General features: G+C 36.8%; 1 protein-coding gene and 1 long non-coding RNA gene across 6 annotated transcripts in view; one reads left to right on the top strand and one right to left on the bottom strand.

The window, feature by feature from the left end:
* Window positions 1-23,113, top strand: part of rnf220a (ring finger protein 220a) — a 390,449-nt gene that overhangs the window by 123,302 nt on the left and 244,034 nt on the right. The gene's annotated exons all lie outside the window — the stretch shown is intronic.
* The window catches only part of LOC133665182 (uncharacterized), a 92,525-nt gene that overhangs the window by 13,740 nt on the left and 55,672 nt on the right, over window positions 1-23,113 (bottom strand). For 2 of the 4 annotated variants that reach the window (XR_009828712.1, XR_009828715.1), the window contains exons 3-4: window positions 19,957-20,093; window positions 12,207-12,263 (exon numbers count right to left, since the gene is read on the bottom strand). This is a non-coding gene — a long non-coding RNA (uncharacterized LOC133665182). Of the gene's footprint in view, window positions 1-11,588; window positions 12,264-12,391; window positions 12,411-19,956; window positions 20,094-23,113 lie in introns of those variants that run through there. The other 2 variants (XR_009828714.1, XR_009828713.1) reach the window with 2 other exon arrangements.

A 23,113-nucleotide genomic window follows, 5' to 3' on the forward strand; every position in this document is an offset into this window, starting at 1 on the left:
AAACAAACAATTGGGACTAGTTTGTGGAGGTTTTGACTTAGTTGGGTTGGGGTGGGGTGTCTAGTTATGATTAATAACATGTTAAGTACACGTTAACAACATAAAACCATAATACACTAATAACTTAAAAGCTAATAGGTAGACAAAATAATTTTGCAAAACAAACAATTGGGACTAGTTTGTGGAGATTTTGACTTAGTTGGGTAGGGGGGGGGTCTAGTTATGATTAATAACATGTAAATTACACGTTAAAACCATAATACACTAATAACTTACAAACTTTAATAAACAAAATCATTTTGTGAGACAAACAATTGGGACTAGTTTAGGAAAATTTGGACAAGGTGGGGGTTAGTTATGATTAATAACATGTTAATTACACGTTAACAACATAAAACAATAATACTTTAATAACTTAAAAACTAATAGTTGGACAAAATAATTGTGCGAAACAAACAATTGGGACTAGTTTGTGGAGATTTTGACATAGTTGGGTGGGAGGGTGTAGTTATGATTAATTACATGTTAATTACACGTTAACAACATAAAACCATAATACACTAATAACTTCAAAACCCGCTATACCCCAACCACAACAAGGCTCCGCCCCACCACAGGCAACATAATCAGCAATCGCCATCAAATGTTGTGAGTACAATCCCACCTCTCATTATTCTCCTAATGAGCATCCTTGTTTTCTTCCTGCTCTCCCATCTGTGTCTGCTACTCCTGAAGAGTGCTTCACTTCTATTGCTCCATCCACCATTTGCTCTTTAGTGCTCCACCAGGAGTAGTTAAGCACCGCTCGGCTCCACTTTTTAACCGGCGCATGTGTTGTTGTTTTTTCTTTTTCTAGTCGTAAGTCACCTGGTTGACGTTTACATAATTAATGAAGCTACACACACACACACCGCGCGGTGGCGACTAGGATTGTTGTGTTCCCGGGGCATGGTGTTCCTGGGATTAAAGGCCTCACCTTTTCTCCTCCAAACATATTGCTGGGTATTGTGGCCAAACAGCTCCATTTTTGTTTCATCTGACCACAGAACTTTCCTCCAGAAGGTCTTATCTTTGTCCGTGTGATGTCAGATGAAGAAAACATCAGGAGAAGAGGACGCAAAATTTCAATAAGAGCAGTTAACCTTCTTTCTCTCTCGTTTTTCTCTTCTTGTTTAACGTATTTTATGTGCGGGAACTCGTTAGAGAACACGCCTAAAGTCAGTACTGGGTCGTTTAGGGGGGGATTGTACCAGTAGACCATGTTTTTAGGTCCAGAACTATGGAACAAGGGCCACTTTTTGCATTAGAAGAGCCCTTTTAACGCACAACTTGCAATGGACGTGGTTTACTAATTTATAACGAATGTAATTATGAAGATTATTGTCAAATATTAAGTTGAGAACGTCACTAATTTATGTCTTTTTTTCCTTTTTCTCCCTTTGGTGCCATGTTGTTGACACCTCCTGATCTCCATCCCTAGGTAAGTCAATGTTTTCCCTTTAAAAATATACACACACACACACACACACACACACACACACACACACACACACACACACACACACACACACACACACACACACACACACACACACACACACACACACACACACACACACACATTTGTACTTCGTACCTTCTGGAGACGTGAGAAAAAAGCCTCCCTCTTTAGGACCAGCCTTTCTAGATATATAAAGAAGTGTATTTACAACATTAATAATATATACATACTATGCACATATAAAAAAAGCTTGTTGTGAAAAATGAGTTGGAATTTCACAAGAAAAAGGTCACAATTTCACAAGAAAAACGTATAATTTTGGCAGTGTTATAATAAAAGTCCTCATTTTACTCAACACAAGTCAAAATTTTACAAGAAAAACTGAACATTTGTGCAATATTATAATAAAAGTTGGAATTTTACTCAATAACAGTCGCAATTTTACAAGAAAAGCTTAAAATGTTGGCAATTTTATGAAAAGAGTCGTCATTTTTACTGGACAAAAGTCACAATTTGATAAGAAAACTTTAAAATTTGGCCAATATTATAAAAATAATCAGAATTTTACTTGGCAAAATGATGACAAAAGTCATCATCTTACTCAAAAAATGTCACTGTTTTACATGAACAGCAAAAAAATGGGCAATATTGTGATAAAAGTCATAAAAAATTATTTTTCATAAAAAAGTAATAATTTTACGGAAAAATAATGCAATATTGCAGAAGCAAAGAATGAGAAATTGTTCCCAATTTTATAAGAAAAAAGTCGACACATTGTGAGAAAAATACTGCTTTTAGTAAATGTTTTATTTTTTTTTTGTAATTGGTTTTTAATCTTCATTATTTACTTCAAGGTATTACAGTATGTCTCTATATACATATATTTTATTAATTTTGGCCAAAGGGGGCGCATTTCAATTTCTTACACACACTTGTTATTTCATATGTTGACCAGAGGGGGAGCATTTCAATTTCTTACACACACTTGTTATTTCATATGTTGACCAGAGGGGGCGCACTTCACATTTTTACACACACTTGTTATTTCATATGTCGGCCAGAAGGGGAGCATTTCAATTTCTTACACACACTTGTTATTTCATGTGTTGACCAGAGGGGGAGCACTTTTAAAAGCGACACACAGTCAATGTGAAAAATCCCTCCTTTTTTTGGGGACCACCCCCATGTTGACCAGCAGGGGTGCAAATGAGACATTGTCTATTAGATGCAATGTTATTGGGACCATGATTTATGTCATCACTTGTTCGCACCTCCTCATATGGAAGATACTTTTCCTTCCTCACGTCTCAAGAAGGGCGGGAATACAAGAACACACACACACATTTACCGGAGTGGGGGAGGTGGACAGTGGGAGTTTAAGGGCAAGGTGAGGGTTGAGGGGGCTGCAGACTTTTATGAAGTCACCATGAGAAATGGCCTCAACTTGTGTGGCTGCTTGTTAAAATGGTCCCAGGCCACTCAACAAGGCTCGGTTACAGAAGATCAGTCAGCCTGGCCTGAAAGACTCACACTCAGCCTTAATTACAAGAGCTCTTGGTCCCGCACGCACGCACACACACACACACACACACACACACACACACACACACACACACACACACACACACACACACACACACACACACACACACACACACACACACACACACACACACACACACACACACACAAAGACTAAATGCTGAGTTTATATCTGTTATTCACTAATATCATGAAAAAACAGGGTGTCCCCCCCAATAATTGACATCATTGTTTACATGTTGTCTTCAAAAAGCATGTTGTTTCAACGTTGTATTTGCGTTGTCGAATATTGGTTGGAAAAATGACCAAATTTCAATGGCCAAATCAACGTCACAACCTGACATTGATGAAACGTCGTCAAAAAGTATGTTGTTCTAAACGTTAGGTTTGAGTTGTAGAATATTGGTTGGGAAAATGACCAAATTTCAATGATAAAATCAACGTCACAACCTAACATTGATTAAACATCGTCAAAAAGCATGTTGTTTCAACGTTTTAGTTGTGTTGTAGAATATTGGTTAGAAAAATTACCAAAATGCAATGACCAAATCAACGTCAGAACCCGACATTAAATAAAAATCGTCAAAAACATGTTGTTTCAACGTTGTATTTGTGTTGTAGAATATTGGTTTAGAAAATGACCAAAGTTCAATGGTCAAATAAATGTTGTCAAAAAGTATGTTGTTTCAACATTAGGTTTGTGTTGTAGAATATTGGTTGGAAAATGACCAAATTTCAATTTAAAAACAACATCAGAACCCAACATTGATTAAACATCGTCAAAAAGCATGTTGTTTCAACGTTGTATTTGTGTTGTAGAATAATTTTTGGGAAATGACCAAATTTCAATGGTCAAATCAACGTCAGAACCCGACATTGATTAAACGTTGTCAAAAAGCATGTTGTTTCAATGTTGTATTTGTGTTGTCGAATAAAGGTTGAAAAATGACCAAAATTCGATGGTCAAATTAACATCAGAACCCAACATTGACTAAACATAGTCAAAAAGCATGTTGTTTCAACGTTGTATTTGTCAAGTAGAATATTGGTTAGAAAAATTACCAAAATGCAAAGATCAAATCAACGTCAGAACCCGACATTAAATAAAAATAGTCAAAAAACATGTTGTTTCAACGTTGTATTTGTGTTGTAGAATATTGGTTTAGAAAATGACCAAATTTCAATGGTCAAATAAACGTCGTCAAAAAGCATGTTGTTTCAACGTTAGGTTTGTGTTGTAGAATATTGGTTGGGAAAACGACCAAATTTCAATGGTCAAATCAACGTCAGAACCCAACATTAATTAAACGTCGTCAAAAAGCATGTTGTTTCAACGTTGTATTTGTGTTGTAGAATAATTTTGGGGAAATGACCAAATTTCAACGGTCAAATCAACGTCACAACCTGACATTGATTAAACGTCGTCAAAAAGCATGTTGTTTCAACGTTGTATTTGTGTTGTCAAATAAAGGTTGAAAAATGACCAAAATTCGATGGTCAAATTAACATCAGAACCCAACATTGACTAAACATTGTCAAAAAGCATGTTGTTTCAACGTTGTATTTGTGTTGTAGAATATTGGTTAGAAAAATTACCAAAATGCAAAGATCAAATCAACGTCAGAACCCGACATTAAATAAAAATCGTCAAAAAAATTTGTGTCGTAGAATATTGGTTTAGAAAATGACCAAATTTCAATGGTCAAATAAACGTCGTCAAAAAGCATGTTGTTTCAACGTTAGGTTTGTGTTGTAGAATATTGGTTGGGAAAACGACCAAAATTCAATGGTCAAATCAACGTCAGAACCCAACATTAATTAAACGTCGTCAAAAAGCATGTTGTTTTAACGTTGTATTTGTGTTGTAGAATAATTTTTGGGAAATGACCAAATTTCAACGGTCAAATCAACGTCACAACCTGACATTGATTAAACGTCGTCAAAAAGCATGTTGTTTCAACGTTGTATTTGTGTTGTCAAATAAAGGTTGAAAAATGACCAAAATTCGATGGTCAAATTAACATCAGAACCCAACATTGACTAAACATTGTCAAAAAGCATGTTGTTTCAACGTTGTATTTGTCAAGTTTTGATTGATTGAGACTTTTATTAGTAGGTTGCACAGTGAAGTACATATTCCGTACAATTGACCACTAAATGGTAACACCCGAATAAGTTTTTCAACTTGTTTAAGTCGGGGTCCACTTAAATTGATTCATGATACAGATATATACTATCATATATACTATCATCATAATACAGTCATCACACAAGATAATCACATTGAATTATTTACATTATTTACAATCAGGAGTGTGGAGGGGGGGTGGGGATATGGACATCAAGTAGTGGACATAGAGAGAGAGAGAGAGAGAGAGAGAGAGAGAGAGAGAGATCAGAAGGCATAAGAAAAAGAATCTGCATTTGATTGTTTACATTTGATTATTAGCAATCCGGGGAGGGTGTTAGTTTAGGTTTGTAGCTGCCTGGAGGTGAACTTTTATAGCGGTTTTGAAGGAGGATAGAGATGCCCTTTCTTTTATACCTGTTGGGAGCGCATTCCACATTGATGTGGCATAGAAAGAGAATGACTTAAGACCTTTGTTAGTTCGGAATCTGGGTTTAACGTGGTTAGTGGAGCACCCCCTGGTGTTGTGGTTATGGCGGTCATTTACGTTAAGGAAGTAGTTTGACATGTACTTCGGTATCAGGGAGGTGTAGCGGATTTTATAGACTAGGCTCAGTGCAAGTTGTTTAACTCTGTCCTCCACCTTGAGCCAGCCCACTTTAGAGAAGTGGGTAGGAGTGAGGTGGGATCTGGGGTGGAGGTCTAGAAGTAACCTGACTAGCTTGTTCTGAGATGTTTGGAGTTTAGATTTGAGGGTTTTGGAGGTGCTAGGGTACCAGGAGGTGCATGCGTAATCGAAAAAGGGTTGAACGAGAGTTCCCGCCAGAATCCTCAAGGTGCTTTTGTTGACCAGAGAGGAAATTCTGTAGAGAAATCTCGTTCGTTGGTTAACCTTTTTGATTACCTTGGTTGCCATTTTATCACAGGAAAGGTTAGCCTCTAGAATGGAACCTAGGTAGGTGACCTCATCTTTCCTGGTGATGACACTGTCACCTACTTTTATGGTGAAGTGATTGACTCTCTTAAGTTTGATGTGGGACCCAAACAGGATGGATTCTGTTTTACCCAAGTGGATGGATAGCTTGTTGTCAGCGAGCCAGGTGCAGGTTCTACAGAGCTCAGCACTGAGGATTTTCTCCACCAGTGACTTGTCCTTGCCGGATACCAGCAGGGCAGAGTCATCCGCAAACAAAAACAATTCACAGTCACATGCCGATGACATGTCGTTTATGTATATTAGGAACAGTAAAGGTCCCAATATACTGCCTTGGGGGACTCCACAGCTCACCGAGAGGGGGGGGGACACGGTGCCGTTCACCTCTACCACCTGCTCCCTCCCCTCCAAGTAAGACTGCATCCAGCTCCAAGAGGTTTTGTTAAATCCGATTGCTCTGAGCTTATCCAACAGTATAGCGTGGTTAACGGTGTCAAAGGCCTTCTGAAGGTCCAGCATGACCATGCCGCAGTATTTGCCCGCGTCCACCTCATGTTTGATGTGGTCGGTCAGATAGAGAAGGCATGTGTCAGTGGAGTGGTTAGTTCTGAAGCCGGATTGGAATTTGTACATGAGTTTATTAGTGGCAAGGTAACTATCGACCTGTTCATAAACTATTTTCTCCATTACTTTCGAAATGGAGCTGAGAATAGAAACAGGTCGGTAGTTGCCAGGTTCCAATTTGCTTCCTTTTTTAAAGAGGGGAGTTACTCTTGCTATCTTAAAATCTTTTGGTACTTGGCCTTGTGTAATTGATAGGTTTATTATGTGCGTGATGATCGGGGCAATGATGGAGGCAGAGTCCCTGAGGAATCTGGAGGGAATATTATCAAGGCCGGTGGCCTTGTTAGGGTGGAGCGCGCTCAATTTTTTAAACACCTCATCAGCTGTGACCATTTCTAATTTGAAATCATTGTTGGATACTCCTAGCTTTCTGTAGAAGGCTTTAATGTGTTCTACACCAAAGCGACCAGAGTGGTGGGGCAGCTTGTTGACAAGAGTTGCAGCTATGCTGCTGAAAAAGGCGTTAAGTCTGCTAGCTACCTCCATTTTGTCTGTAATGAGGGAGTCACCCTCCTTGATGCTGATGTTGGTGAGTCTTGTTTTAAGTTTCTGGCTGCAACCAGGAAGCTGGTTGTTGAGAATTTTCCAGAGCTCACGTGGCTTATTCGTGTTTTCCTCTATTTTGTCATTAATGTAATTTTTTTTTAAGGATTTAGTCAGGTTGGTTGACTTATTTCTTAATTTATTGCATTGCTTTTTGAGAGTTGAAAGGAGTAATTTGAGGTTGATATTATTGGGTTGTTTATCTACTTCTGTTTTACATTTTTGGTATTCAGAGTATTTCCTGTCTCTGTCTTTTATGGCAGCTAATAGGTCCGGATTCATCCATGGTTCCGAGCGGGCTTTGATCCTGACTGTTTTCACGGGAGCCATGTCATTTAGTATCTTTAGGAACGCCGTTTTGAAGCGATCCCAAGCGACATCGACCAGGTTGCTCGCGAGCACAGGGGACCAGTCCCACTCATCTAATTTTAAATTGAAATTGTCATTGGAGTATTTTTTGAGGGATCTGGATTGGGCTGTTATGTGGCCATTGGCTTTAGGTTTAGCTATTTTACGGGTGCAGAAGGTCAGATAGTGGTCGCTAAGACCACAGATCATGACCCCACTATTTTTTATTTTAGGCCGGTCTGAAGTGAGAATAAGATCTATGGTTGATTGGGTGGAATCACACACCCTTGTGGGTAGCGCTATTAGCTGGGAAAGACCGTGCAGATTACAAAACTTGCTGAAGGATCTGAAGACAGGCGCATCTTTGCGTTGAATATCTGTGTTCAGATCCCCAGTTATAATTTTCTCCATGTTGTCTGTCCCCGCCAAGCATTCTTCCAAAGCCCCATAGAAATCACTCTGATTAGGGGGTCTATAAACAGTCCCTATTAGTACCGGCTTAGCATTTTTAAATTTGATTTCCGCCCACACAGATTCCAGGTTATTGTGGTTAAGATCAGTGCGAGTTATGTATTTAATATCCTGGTGAATATACATACAAACGCCCCCACCGTGTTTATTCCTATCCTTTCTGATAACCGAAAAGTTTTGTATTTCTATCTCTGAGTCAGAAATACTTTGATCAAATTTGGTTTCAGAGAAACACAAGATTTTTACCTTCGTGTTGAGGAACATTTCTCTGATTTGGTCGAGTTTGGCTCCAGAGAGGCTGTTCACATTAAGGTGGATGATGTGTAGTCCACTGGAACCAAAAAGAGCATCAGAGTCCGCTGTGTTGTGGTACTGACCAGAAAAATTGTTGGTTATTATTGCTGTTGCAGTTGAAGAGCAAGGAGAGAGAGGAGAGAGAGGCATATTGATCGTCCTCCAGGTGAAGGGGGAGGGAGAGAAAGGGGGAGGGGAGGGAGAGAAAGGGGGAGGAGGCCAGGTAGGGTTGCTGGGGGATGGGTTGGGTTTCCTTTTGGCGGGCTTTTTTGAAGACAAAGAGAAAGAGAATAACGAAAATGTTTGTGTAAAGGCGCCTCTAAATCCTGTGTATGCCGCGTCCTCGGCCGTCCGGGACCGGGGAGAGGTCGCGTGGACCCCCGCCATCTCGTGCAGTTCCCCGCAATCACCGATGTCTGGGTCGCCGTCCACCGCAGCCGCCGCGTCGTTCACCGCCGCTGACTCGCTGCCTTCTCTGATGACCGGGTCGTCCTCCACCGCCGCCGCCGAGCCTCCGACCGTGTCGATGAACGGGGCGAAGTCCTCCGCCGAGCCGCCGACCGCAGGAGCACAGGTGAGCTTGAGCTGAGACGAGCCGGTAGCCGAGTTAGCTTCGATGGCGACGCTAGCAGTAGCATTGCTAGTCTTCGCCAGTCGGGACAACATTAACCGTGTTGTTGCAGGTCCAGGGTTGAGTTCAGTGTCTCCTGATAGTAGAAGTAATAGTAGTATTATTGACTTTCTGTCTATCCTTCCAGTCAGGGGCATGTTTCTTCTGCCTCGATGTGCAGACAAGCACGATGCTAACACGTTAGCTCCGAAGCCAAGGTGCTTCGCCGATATATTGTCGTGGAGATAAAAGACACTGTGTATGTCCATTTCGCGTTCTCGACTCTCATTTTCAAGAGGGTAGAGTATCCGAGGAGGTTTAAAATATAAATCCGTAATCCACAGTAGAAAAAGGAGGAAGTGTGGGATAATCCGAGCAGTTGTTTGGATTCCCGATCGGGAGCGGAAGAGGGTGCGACCGCTCATCTCGGCGAGCCTCACTTAATCGTAGAATATTGGTTAGAAAAATTACCAAAATGCAAAGATCAAATCAACGTCAGAACCCGACATTAAATAAAAATAGTCAAAAAACATGTTGTTTCAACGTTGTATTTGTGTTGTAGAATATTGGTTTAGAAAATGACCAAATTTCAATGGTCAAATAAACGTCGTCAAAAAGCATGTTGTTTCAACGTTAGGTTTGTGTTGTAGAATATTGGTTGGGAAAACGACCAAATTTCAATGGTCAAATCAACGTCAGAACCCAACATTAATTAAACGTCGTCAAAAAGCATGTTGTTTCAACGTTGTATTTGTGTTGTAGAATAATTTTGGGGAAATGACCAAATTTCAACGGTCAAATCAACGTCACAACCTGACATTGATTAAACGTCGTCAAAAAGCATGTTGTTTCAACGTTGTATTTGTGTTGTCAAATAAAGGTTGAAAAATGACCAAAATTCGATGGTCAAATTAACATCAGAACCCAACATTGACTAAACATCGTCAAAAAGCATGTTGTTTCAACGTTGTATTTGTGTTGTAGAATATTGGTTAGAAAAATTACCAAAATGCAAAGATCAAATCAACGTCAGAACCCGACATTAAATAAAAATAGTCAAAAAACATGTTGTTTCAACGTTGTATTTGTGTTGTAGAATATTGGTTTAGAAAATGACCAAATTTCAATGGTCAAATAAACGTCGTCAAAAAGCATGTTGTTTCAACGTTAGGTTTGTGTTGTAGAATATTGGTTGGGAAAACGACCAAATTTCAATGGTCAAATCAACGTCAGAACCCAACATTAATTAAACGTCGTCAAAAAGCATGTTGTTTCAACGTTGTATTTGTGTTGTAGAATAATTTTGGGGAAATGACCAAATTTCAACGGTCAAATCAACGTCACAACCTGACATTGATTAAACGTCGTCAAAAAGCATGTTGTTTCAACGTTGTATTTGTGTTGTCAAATAAAGGTTGAAAAATGACCAAAATTCGATGGTCAAATTAACATCAGAACCCAACATTGACTAAACATTGTCAAAAAGCATGTTGTTTCAACGTTGTATTTGTGTTGTAGAATATTGGTTAGAAAAATTACCAAAATGCAAAGATCAAATCAACGTCAGAACCCGACATTAAATAAAAATCGTCAAAAAAATTTGTGTCGTAGAATATTGGTTTAGAAAATGACCAAATTTCAATGGTCAAATAAACGTCGTCAAAAAGCATGTTGTTTCAACGTTAGGTTTGTGTTGTAGAATATTGGTTGGGAAAACGACCAAAATTCAATGGTCAAATCAACGTCAGAACCCAACATTAATTAAACGTCGTCAAAAAGCATGTTGTTTTAACGTTGTATTTGTGTTGTAGAATAATTTTTGGGAAATGACCAAATTTCAACGGTCAAATCAACGTCACAACCTGACATTGATTAAACGTCGTCAAAAAGCATGTTGTTTCAATGTTGTATTTGTGTTGTCGAATAAAGGTTGAAAAATGACCAAAATTCGATGGTCAAATTAACATCAGAACCCAACATTGACTAAACATCGTCAAAAAGCATGTTGTTTCAATGTTGTATTTGTCAAGTAGAATATTGGGTAGAAAAATTACCAAAATGCAAAGATCAAATCAACGTCAGAACCCGACATTAAATAAAAATCGTCAAAAAGCATGTTGTTTCAATGTTGTATTTGTGTTGTAGAATATTGGTTTAGAAAATGACCAAATTTCAATGGTCAAATAAACGTCGTCAAAAAGCATGTTGTTTCAACGTTAGGTTTGTGTTGTAGAATATTGGTTGGGAAAACGACCAAATTTCAATGGTCAAATCAACGTCAGAACCCAACATTGATTAAACGTCGTCAAAAAGCATGTTGTTTCAACGTTGTATTTGTGTTGTAGAATATTGGTTGGGAAAACGACCAAATTTCAGTTGTCAAATCAACGTCACAACCTGACATTAATTAAACGTCGTCAAAAAGCATGTTGTTTCAACGTTGTATTTGTGTTGTAGAATAAAGGTTAAAAAATGACCAAAATTCGATGGTCAAATCAACATCAGAACCCAACATTGATTAAACATCGTCAAAAAGCATGTTGTTTCAACGTTGTATTTGTGTTGTAGAATAATTTTTGGGAAATTACCAAATTTCAATGGTCAAATCAACGTCAGAACCTGACATTGATTAAACGTCGTCAAAAAGCATGTTGTTTCAACGTTGTATTTGTGTTGTAGAATATTGGTTAGAAAAATTACCAAAATGCAAAGATCAAATCAACGTCAGAACCCGACATTAAATAAAAATCGTCAAAAAAATTTGTGTCGTAGAATATTGGTTTAGAAAATGACCAAATTTCAATGGTCAAATAAACGTCGTCAAAAAGTATGTTGTTTCAACGTTAGGTTTGTGTTGTAGAATATTGGTTGGGAAATGACCAAATTTCAATGGTCAAATCAACGTCTCAACCCAACATTGATCAAATGTTGTCAAAAAGAATGTTGTTTCAACGTTGTATTTGTGTTGTCGAATAAAGGTTGAAAAATGACCAAATTTCAAAGGTCAAATCAACGTCAGAACCCAACATTGATTAAACGTCGTCAAAAAGCATGTTGTTTCAACGTTAGGTTTGAGTTACTACTTATATAAAAACATTTTTCCCTCAATGGACTTAGAATCGGGTTGGATAAGAATCGCGATGTGAAGGTGAAAGGTTATTTTGTGTACGAGCATATTAGCACGGTCTGGGGCACATAACAATGTACATACCAATGTACCACACCCACATACACCAGTCAGGTCGAAGGTCTTCACTCGATCACTTGCCTGTGGGGAGCAGAGTGACATGGTGAGTGTGTGTGTGTATGTAGGTGTGTGTGCTACCTAAATGAGCGGTCTATATGCAGGCAGATGAAATATGCAAGAGCTGGTCTTAGCAGGACTTGATGTGTCACCTTCTAGTCTTCTCGTCCTCTGGGATGAAACAAGAACATAAACAGGTGTCTCACTGTTGCCCAGCAGCAATTAGACAAACAAACAAGTATACAGCAGCAGGTGTGTTTGACGGTGTGTTTATTGCGGTGATGGGTGTGCGCTTAGGAAGTAGCCCAACCCCCCACAAGTCTGAAGACCCGTAAAAACAAACTGCGTCTCTCTCGGCCAATACATTCCTAAACTTTTTTTGTTTAACAGGTTGATAAATATGCTGACAATAAGTCTAATGGCAGTTTGGGTTGCCGGGTTAACTCCGCAGCTATTTGCCAGCTGTGGCAAACACGCACACAATAAACACAGTTTACCTTCCCACCCACCCTTAACCTCAACCATACCCTTTTTTACCCTATATTGCTTTCTTCCTCCTTCCTTTGCCTTTAGAACTGTTCTACCTCATTTTCTGGTCAGCAGACTAATTAGGAGTCTTTGTTTGTTTACTTACTACTAAAAGACAAGTTCACTATTTTATTTAAGGACTAAATTACAATAATAAACATATGTTTCATGTACACTAACATTTTTTGTTACAATAAAGAAAATAATGACATTTTTTTGTGGTTCCCTTTATTTAGAAAAGTATCAAAATAAAACATAACAACGAATCCACCATGGATTTTTATCTTTGCAAATACACACACATTGGTCTTGATTAGGTTTGGATGGTGAGAAGAGGTGCCAGGAACGAGATGTGCAATATTCTCCATATATAAAGTCAGTAAATACGTCCCTGGACACATGAGGACTTTGAATATGACCAATGTATGATCCTGTAACTACTTGGTATCGCATCGATACCTAAATGTGTGGTATCATCCAAAACCAGTGTCAAGTATCAAAGAAGAGAAGAATAAGTGATTATTACATTTTAACAGAAGTGTAGATAGAACATGTTAAAACAGAAAATAAGCAGATATTAACAGTAAATGAACAAGTAGATTAATAATCCATTTTTTACAGTTTGTCCCTCACAATGTAGACAAAATAATAGGTGTATAAATGACACAATATGTTACTGCAGACTAATTAGGAGTCTTTGTTTGTTTACTTACTACTAAAAGACAAGTTGTCTAGTATGTTCACTATTTTATTTAAGGACTAAATGACAATAATAAACATATGTTTCATGTACACCAACATTTTTTGTTACAATGAAGACAATAATGACATTTTTTTGTGGTCCCCTTTATTTAGAAAAGTAACAAAAAATATCAAAATATATTTTGGTACCAGTACTTCCTATTGTGTACTCCTTACATGAATGTGACCTGTGCCTTTTAGGATGCTCGAGCTACTCAAGTAAATCCAAGAAAGACAATTTTGTTTGACTACTTTATTAGAAAATTTCCAATACAGTAGCGAGACAAACTTGACCTTATTTTAAAGGTTTGCTACCTTAAAAAAAAAAGTAAATGTTAAAACAGAAAATAAACAGATATTAACAGTAAATGAACAAGTCGATTGATAATTTTTTTTTACAGTTTGTCCCTCACAATGTAGACAAAATAATAGGTATATAAATGACACAATATGTTACTGCATACGTCAGCAGACTAATTAGGAGTCTTTGTTTGTTTACTTACTACTAAAAGACAAGTTGTCTAGTATGTTCACTATTTTATTTAAGGACTAAATGACAATAATAAACATATGTTTCATGTACACTAACATTTTTTGTTACAATAAAAACAATAATGACATTTTTTGTGGTCCCCTTTATTTAGAAAAGTAACGAAAAATATCAAAATATATTTTGGTACCAGTACTTCCTATTGTGTACTCCTTACATGAATGTGACCTGTGCCTTTTAGGATGCTCGAGCTACTCAAGTAAATCCAAGAAAGACAATTTTGTTTGACTACTTTATTAGACAATTTGCAATACAGTAGCAAGACAAACTTTACCTTATTTTAAAGGTTTGCTACCTTGAAAAAAAAATAGTAAATGTTAAAAAAAGAAAATAAGCAGATATTAACAGTAAATGAACAGGTCGATTAATAATTTTTTTTTACAGTTTGTCCCTTACAATGTAGACAAAATAATAGGTGTATAAATGACACAATATGTTACTGCAGACTAATTAGGAGTCTTTGTTTGTTTACTTACTACTAAAAGACAAGTTGTCTAGTATGTTCACTATTTTATTTAAGGACTAAATGACAATAATAAACATATGTTTCATGTACACTAACATTTTTTGTTACAATAAAAACAATAATGACATTTTTTGTGGTCCCCTTTATTTAGAAAAGTAACAAAAAATATCAAAATACATTTTGGTACCAGTACTTCCTATTGTGTACTCCTTACATGAATGTGACCTGTGCCTTTTAGGATGCTCGAGCTACTCAAGTAAATCCAAGAAAGACAATTTTGTTTGACTACTTTATTAGAACATTTCCAATACAGTAGCGAGACAAACTTTACCTTATTTTAAAGGTTTGCTACCTTGAAAAAAAAAGTAAATGTTAAAACAGAAAATAAGCAGATATTAACAGTAAATGAACAAGTCGATTAATAATTTTTTTTTACAGTTTGTCCCTCACAATGTAGACAAAATAATAGGTGTATAAATGACACAATATGTTACTGCAGACTAATTAGGAGTCTTTGTTTGTTTACTTACTACTAAAAGACAAGTTGTCTAGTATGTTCACTATTTTATTTAAGGACTAAATGACAATAATAAACATATGTTTCATGTACACCAACATTTTTTGTTACAATGAAGACAATAATGACATTTTTTTGTGGTCCCCTTTATTTAGAAAAGTAACAAAAAATATCAAAATATATTTTGGTACCAGTACTTCCTATTGCGTACTCCTTACATGAATGTGACCTGTGCCTTTTAGGATGCTCGAGCTACTCAAGTAAATCCAAGAAAGACAATTTTGTTTGACTACTTTATTAGAAAATTTCCAATACAGTAGCGAGACAAACTTGACCTTATTTTAAAGGTTTGCTACCTTAAAAAAAAAAGTAAATGTTAAAACAGAAAATAAACAGATATTAACAGTAAATGAACAAGTCGATTGATAATTTTTTTTTACAGTTTGTCCCTCACAATGTAGACAAAATAATAGGTATATAAATGACACAATATGTTACTGCATACGTCAGCAGACTAATTAGGAGTCTTTGTTTGTTTACTTACTACTAAAAGACAAGTTGTCTAGTATGTTCACTATTTTATTTAAGGACTAAATGACAATAATAAACATATGTTTCATGTACACTAACATTTTTTGTTACAATAAAAACAATAATGACATTTTTTGTGGTCCCCTTTATTTAGAAAAGTAACGAAAAATATCAAAATATATTTTGGTACCAGTACTTCCTATTGTGTACTCCTTACATGAATGTGACCTGTGCCTTTTAGGATGCTCGAGCTACTCAAGTAAATCCAAGAAAGACAATTTTGTTTGACTACTTTATTAGACAATTTGCAATACAGTAGCAAGACAAACTTTACCTTATTTTAAAGGTTTGCTACCTTGAAAAAAAAATAGTAAATGTTAAAAAAAGAAAATAAGCAGATATTAACAGTAAATGAACAGGTCGATTAATAATTTTTTTTTACAGTTTGTCCCTTACAATGTAGACAAAATAATAGGTGTATAAATGACACAATATGTTACTGCAGACTAATTAGGAGTCTTTGTTTGTTTACTTACTACTAAAAGACAAGTTGTCTAGTATGTTCACTATTTTATTTAAGGACTAAATGACAATAATAAACATATGTTTCATGTACACTAACATTTTTTGTTACAATAAAAACAATAATGACATTTTTTGTGGTCCCCTTTATTTAGAAAAGTAACAAAAAATATCAAAATACATTTTGGTACCAGTACTTCCTATTGTGTACTCCTTACATGAATGTGACCTGTGCCTTTTAGGATGCTCGAGCTACTCAAGTAAATCCAAGAAAGACAATTTTGTTTGACTACTTTATTAGAACATTTCCAATACAGTAGCGAGACAAACTTTACCTTATTTTAAAGGTTTGCTACCTTGAAAAAAAAAGTAAATGTTAAAACAGAAAATAAGCAGATATTAACAGTAAATGAACAAGTCGATTAATAATTTTTTTTTACAGTTTGTCCCTCACAATGTAGACAAAATAATAGGTGTATAAATGACACAATATGTTACTGCAGACTAATTAGGAGTCTTTGTTTGTTTACTTACTACTAAAAGACAAGTTGTCTAGTATGTTCACTATTTTATTTAAGGACTAAATGACAATAATAAACATATGTTTCCTGTACACTAACATTTTTTGTTCCAATAAAGACAATAATGACATTTTTTGTGGTCCCCTTTATTTAGAAAAATATCAAAAAGTACCAAAATAATTTTGGTACCGGTACCGGTACCAAAATATTGGGTATGGGGACAACAGTAGTTGTGAAATGTCTTATTTGATAGTACTTATACTCGACTGAAGCCGGGGGTCTGGTGATCCCAGCTGTTATCCCGCTCCCTTAATTCGCCCTAATCAGCCCTAATCACGCCAAGCTGGAGGAGAGGTCATAACTGACGGCTCTCTCCGCCAATGGCGTGCGAGCGCAAATCCCTCCCGCAGGAATAGCCCGGCCCTAATCAAGCCCTTGTAATACACCGGTCCCCGTTAACTCCCGGGGGCTAATTAGCATTGTAATTACTGATAGCAAAGTGTGTTGATTGCGGCGAGAGAGAGGCTCCGCAGTCATCATCGTTAAGAAGCTTATCACGCTCCCCTTCCTCCGCCCCGGTTTCCGGGGGGCCACCCCCCCTCCTCTCTCACGGACGGGGTCTCATTAGGACCGTGGCGCCGTGCGTGGAGGCGCCGGAGCGGAGCGCGGACATAAAGCCGGGGGAACATACGCCGGCAAACATTAAAGCGGGCGATAAAGAAAGAGGCATAAAAGATTATATACTGCCAAAGTGTTGCTGTTGTTCCTACCAATTAGCACAGTGCTGATTGAACCCGCACAGGAAGACGACCCCCGGGTCTTAAGTGCGCTTGTGGCGTACAACGACATCGTTCTTTACACCCGTAGTAGAATCTCCCCTTTATGGGAGAAGGTAAGGGAGACAGAGGGCGAGCGGATGAGAGTCGACTCAGCGACAGCAAATCAACATCTTATGCTGCTCGGGTAGACGCTTTAACAAGGCCCAGGTAGTGTTTGCCAGTCTGTCAGCTCGGGTTTTGTTTGCTTCACTGTCGAGTTCCAGAGCACTTCTTTACGCAATTATGCACGACTGAACAAGCTAACACACGTACTTCACTTCACGGTACGTACCCACACCCCAACGTACCTCAGTACAGTGGGAGCTCGGTTCTTGAACGCCTCTATTTGCGCTCTTTTCGGCCGTAAAAAAAAAAATTCAGTCTCAGGCCGGACTCTCGTGAAGGGGATCCAGACTGAGACCAGGAAAAAATAATAAACGCAATAGCCATAGCACACACAAACAAGTTACAAAGAATACACAAGACTTGCAACAGAGTCCCTCTAATTTAGATATATTTCACCACCAGGGGTGGTAGATGCAATGGTTTTCCGTATTGGGACCATGGTTTCGGTCCTAACTTGTTCAACGGTCCTCATATGGAAGCTACTTTTCCTTGTTGATGTCTCAAGAAGTACAACACACACACACACACACACACACACACACAAACAGACACACACACACACATTTGTGTATTTCGTACCTTCTGGAGACCTGAGAAAAAAAGCCTGCCTCTTTAGGACCAGCCATTCTAGATATATAAAGAAGTGTATTTACAACATTAATAATATATACATACTATGCACATATAAAAAAAGCTTGTTGTGAAAAATGAGTTGGAATTTCACGAGAAAAAGGTCACAATTTCACAAGAAAAACGTAGAATTTTGGCAGTGTTATAATAAAAGTCCTCATTTTACTCCACGCAAGTCAACATTTGACAAGAAAAACTGAACATTTGTGCAATGTTATGATAAAAGTTGGAATTTTACTCAATAACAAGTCGCAATTTTACAAGCAAAAGCTGAAAATGTTGGCAATTTAATGAAAAGAGTCGTAATTTTACTCGACAAAAGTCACAGTTTTATAAGAAAACTTAAACATTTTGGCAATATTATAATTATAGTCAGAATTTTACTCACAAAATGTCACTATTTTACATGAACAACAAAAAAATGGGCAATGTTGTGATAAAAGTCCGAATTTTATACGGCAAATGTCACCATTTCGCATTAAAAAATAATAATTTTACATTAAAAAAAGTCAGAATTTTACGAGAAAATGTCGCAATGGTACAGAAGCAGAAAGAATATGAGAAATCGTTCCCAATTTTATCAGGAAAAAGTCGACACATTGTGAGAAAAAGACTGCTTTTAGTTCATTTATGTTCCAACCTCCGAGGACAAAGCCACGAACAATGGGAGACCGGACTTTCTGCTCCGCCGCTCCCAGTCTGTGGAACGCTCTCCCTGATCACCTGAGGGCACCACAGACTGTGGATGCTTTTAAAAAAAGGCTTAAAAACCCTTCTTTTTTTTAAAAAAAAAAGCCTTTTTTTAGATATATGCATACTATTTCTAGCTATTAGGCTGCTCTAATTTTTATTTTTATTTATTTTTATTATCTTTTTATTTAATTTTTTTAATACACTGTAGCACTTTGAGGTTGTTTGCTCAATGTAAAGTGCTTTTTTACAAATAAAATATATTATTATTATTATTATTATTGTTTGTAATTGGTTTTTAATCTTCATTATTTACTTCAAGTTATTACAGTATGTCTCTATGTACATATTTATTTTTACTTGTTTTATTAATTTTGGCCAAAGGGGGCGCATTTCAATTTCTTAACCACACTTGTTATTTTATATGGTGACCAGAGGGGGGGGGGCACTTCAAATTTTTCCACACACTTGTTATTTCATATGTTGACAGTAATTTTTTTTGGGGGGACCACCCTCATTTTGACCAGCAGGGGTGCAAATGAGACATTGTCTATTAGATGCAATGTTATTGGGACCATGATTTATGTCATCACTTGTTCACACCTCCTCATATGGAAGATACTTTTCCTTCTTCATGTCTCAAGAAGGGTAGAAATACAAGAAACACACACACACACGCCGCATATTGTCTCGTTTGAGGTTGTTGTGACTGTGTTCTGTGTTCAATTGTTGGGAGGAGGGAAGCCGGGGAAATTGGAGACCTGTGTGTGTATGCGTGTGTGTGTGTGTGTGTGTGTGTGTTTGTGTGTGTTTGTGTGTGTGTGTGTGCGCGCTACGTGATTGATGCCGGGCAACTAGTGTTTACTCTTGCTGGCGTGGCAGCAGCATGGTAAGGGGGGCTAAAGTGGCGGTCTGAGGTGGCGAACGCTGACACGGAGACAAATAGATAGGAAAGTGTTGGAGAGAAGACGATGACTACACACGGAGCGAGTGTTAGACTTGGTCACACCGGCCAGGAGTGGATGAGCGCTTACAGAAAAGTGAATAAAAGCGTGTGAGAATGCTATCAATACATACCTGGGGTGACGTGAGAAGTCCGGCTAATGGCTCAGGTGGTAGAGCGAAGGTGGACTAATGACTTGTGAGCACAGCAGAGGCAGGGAGGAGTGGGCGGCATGAAGGCGTGGAGACGGCGGCCATCCTTGTCAGCGGCTCTGTAAATGAGAGGCGACAGTGTGTGTTGGGGAGAAGATTGGAAAGCATTAAGTCCTGACGTGTCCTCTGACAACCCGGAGAGGCACCGAGACCTGGACGGAGGAAGGGAGGAGAGGGGGGTTGGGGGGGCGGAGGCCAATTTAACGCCGAACGTTCAGAATGTCTACGGTTTGTTTGCATCTGGAAGGGAGGTGATTTAGTGACAACACAGGAAAGGAAGGATCTGTAATTTTATTTATTTACTTATAATTTAAATGTTTTACATACAAGCATTCACTTATATGACCCAATGCAAATAACCTTCCCTAGTCATGATGTAAAAAAACAAAAATTTTTTTAAATCCAACTAACCCAACATGTCAACAGACATGGTCACACATGCTCACTGAACTTTGTGGATACGATAAAAAAATGTCCATAAACCATAAAAAATGTTTAATTACACCTATTTAAATCCATTACAAATTACACCTATTACACTATTATACAGCATTATTCACATGTGAATAATATAAATACAGTCTATTTTAAAGCATTATTCACATGTGAATAATATACATACAGTCTATTATACAGCATTACTCACATGTGAATAATATAAATACAGTCTGTTACACAGCATTATTCACATGTGATATAAATACAGTCTATTATACAGCATTATTCACATGTGATATAAATACAGTCTATTATACAGCATTATTCACATGTGAATAATATAAATACAGTCTATTATACAGCATTATTCACATGTGAATAATATAAATACAGTCTATTATACATTTAAGTACAGTATATCAATCTATCCATGTATATATATATATATATATATATATATATATATATATATATATATATATATATATATATATATATATATATATATATATATATATATAAAAAGAGTACATATATATATATATATATATATATATATATATATATATATATATATATATATATATATATATATATATATATATATATATATATATATATATATATATATATATAAGTATATGTGTGTATAAATCGGCTTTCAGTCGGCTTTTCGGGCCTAATTTATTTAAATGCGCCTTATAGTCCGTAAAATACGTTAAGCGTCTGTGCGCTAACACACGGTTCGCCCACCGAGGCGTTCGTAAATCAAGGTTCCACCGTACATCGTATATTTTTTCATGTTTTCGATTATTTTACCCTTTTCATGCTACTAAATCAGGTACAGGATGCAAATTACAATATAACTACAACCACAGTGAACAGACATCTGCGTACCTCTCGTCTCTACCCATTCCTTTTCCTTCCACACCTCCATTTGTTTTTTTTTGTTGCCTGTTGGCGAGTATAAGTATATATATTGACACGTATAATCAAGACATCAGCATATACACACGAATCAGACCCGACTACCTCAAGGCACTCAGCTTTGATGGCTTTGAAGATGCTTATTTCCCTGTTTGACCAGAGAGAAATCACTTGTTTGTGCACGTGTGTGTGTTTGTGTGTGTGTGTGTGTGTATGTGTGTGTGTGTGTGTGTGTGAGAGACATCAGGAGGGAATGGGGAACGGGGGGTGGTGTAAGTGTGTGTTAATAGAAGGTGGTTAGAGGTGTCACCCTGCAGCCATTTTATTGTGCTCCACAATTACAGCTGTCACGGCTTGAAGATAATGTCTCAGGCTGTTTTTTACACACTCACACACACACACACACACACACACACACACACACACACGTATTGATGATATATGGCAGGCATATAGCCATAAAGAGCATCCAACTTACATCAAGATGATGTACATAAGGGTAGCGCCAATACGGTTCTTGACGCAACTTTAACGGTAGCCTAGCGCTAATTAAAATAGTGTACTGAAAAGTAGTCCAAGGTGACAATGACGGCAATAAGCATGTAGTCCACAGCTGTCAACGTTGGCATTTGGGGGAAAAAAAGGGGACGTTTCCAAGGGAATATTAGGGATTTATTTTTTTTTCAGGTTAAAATTAATTGATAGGGCTTGAAAGTGGGACGTAGTAAACGCAATGCATTGTGGGTGTTGCGGGCTGAAGGCAAGAGTCAAGACTCAAAATAATAGATTTTCAGATTAACCGCGGTTCTTATTTGTAACGATTTTTGATCGACTAAAAAAAAAAAAATCTAAAATGTATTTAATTTTTTTTAATCTGTTTTGATGTAGACAAGGGGTGTAAAAAAATAACAAGATTTTCAGATGAATCGCGGTTCTTATTTGTAACGATTTTTGATCGACTAAAAAAAAAAAAATCTAAAATGTATTTAATTTTTTTTTATCTGTTTTGATGTAGACAAGGGGTGTAAAAAAATAACAAGATTTTCAGATGAATCGCGGTTCTTATTTGTAACGATTTTTGATCGATTAAAAAAAAAAAATCTAAAAATGTTTTTTTTTATTTTATCTGTTTTGATGTAAACAAGGGGTGTCAAAAAAATAATGAAAACATTTTTAGATTAATCGCGGTTCTTATTTGTAACGATTTTTGATCGATTAAAAAAACAAAACTAAAATTTTTATATATTTTTTTTAATCTGTTTTGATGTAGACAAGGGGTGTCAAAAAAAAATTTTTTTTTTTTATATCAGTTTTGATGTAGACAAGGGGTGTCAAAAAATAATAAGATTTTCAGATGAATCGCGGTTCTTATTTGTAACGATTTTTGATCGATTAAAAAAAAAAATCTAAAAATGTTTTTTTTATTTTATCTGTTTTGATGTAAACAAGGGGTGTCAAAAAAATAATAAAACATTTTTAGATTAATCGCGGTTCTTATTTGTAACGATTTTTGATCGATTAAAAAAAAAAACTAAAATTTTTATATATTTTTTTTCATCTGTTTTGATGTAGACAAGGGGTGTCAAAAAAAATGTTTAGATTAACCGCGGTTCTTATTTGTAACGATTTTTGATCGATTAAAAAAAAAATCTAAAATCTTTTTTTTTTTTAAAGCTGTTTTGATGTAGACAAGGGGTGTCAAAAAAAAGAAAAG

Source organism: Entelurus aequoreus, linkage group LG14, assembly GCF_033978785.1.
Source record: "Entelurus aequoreus isolate RoL-2023_Sb linkage group LG14, RoL_Eaeq_v1.1, whole genome shotgun sequence".
Classification (NCBI taxonomy): Eukaryota; Metazoa; Chordata; class Actinopteri; order Syngnathiformes; family Syngnathidae; genus Entelurus; species Entelurus aequoreus.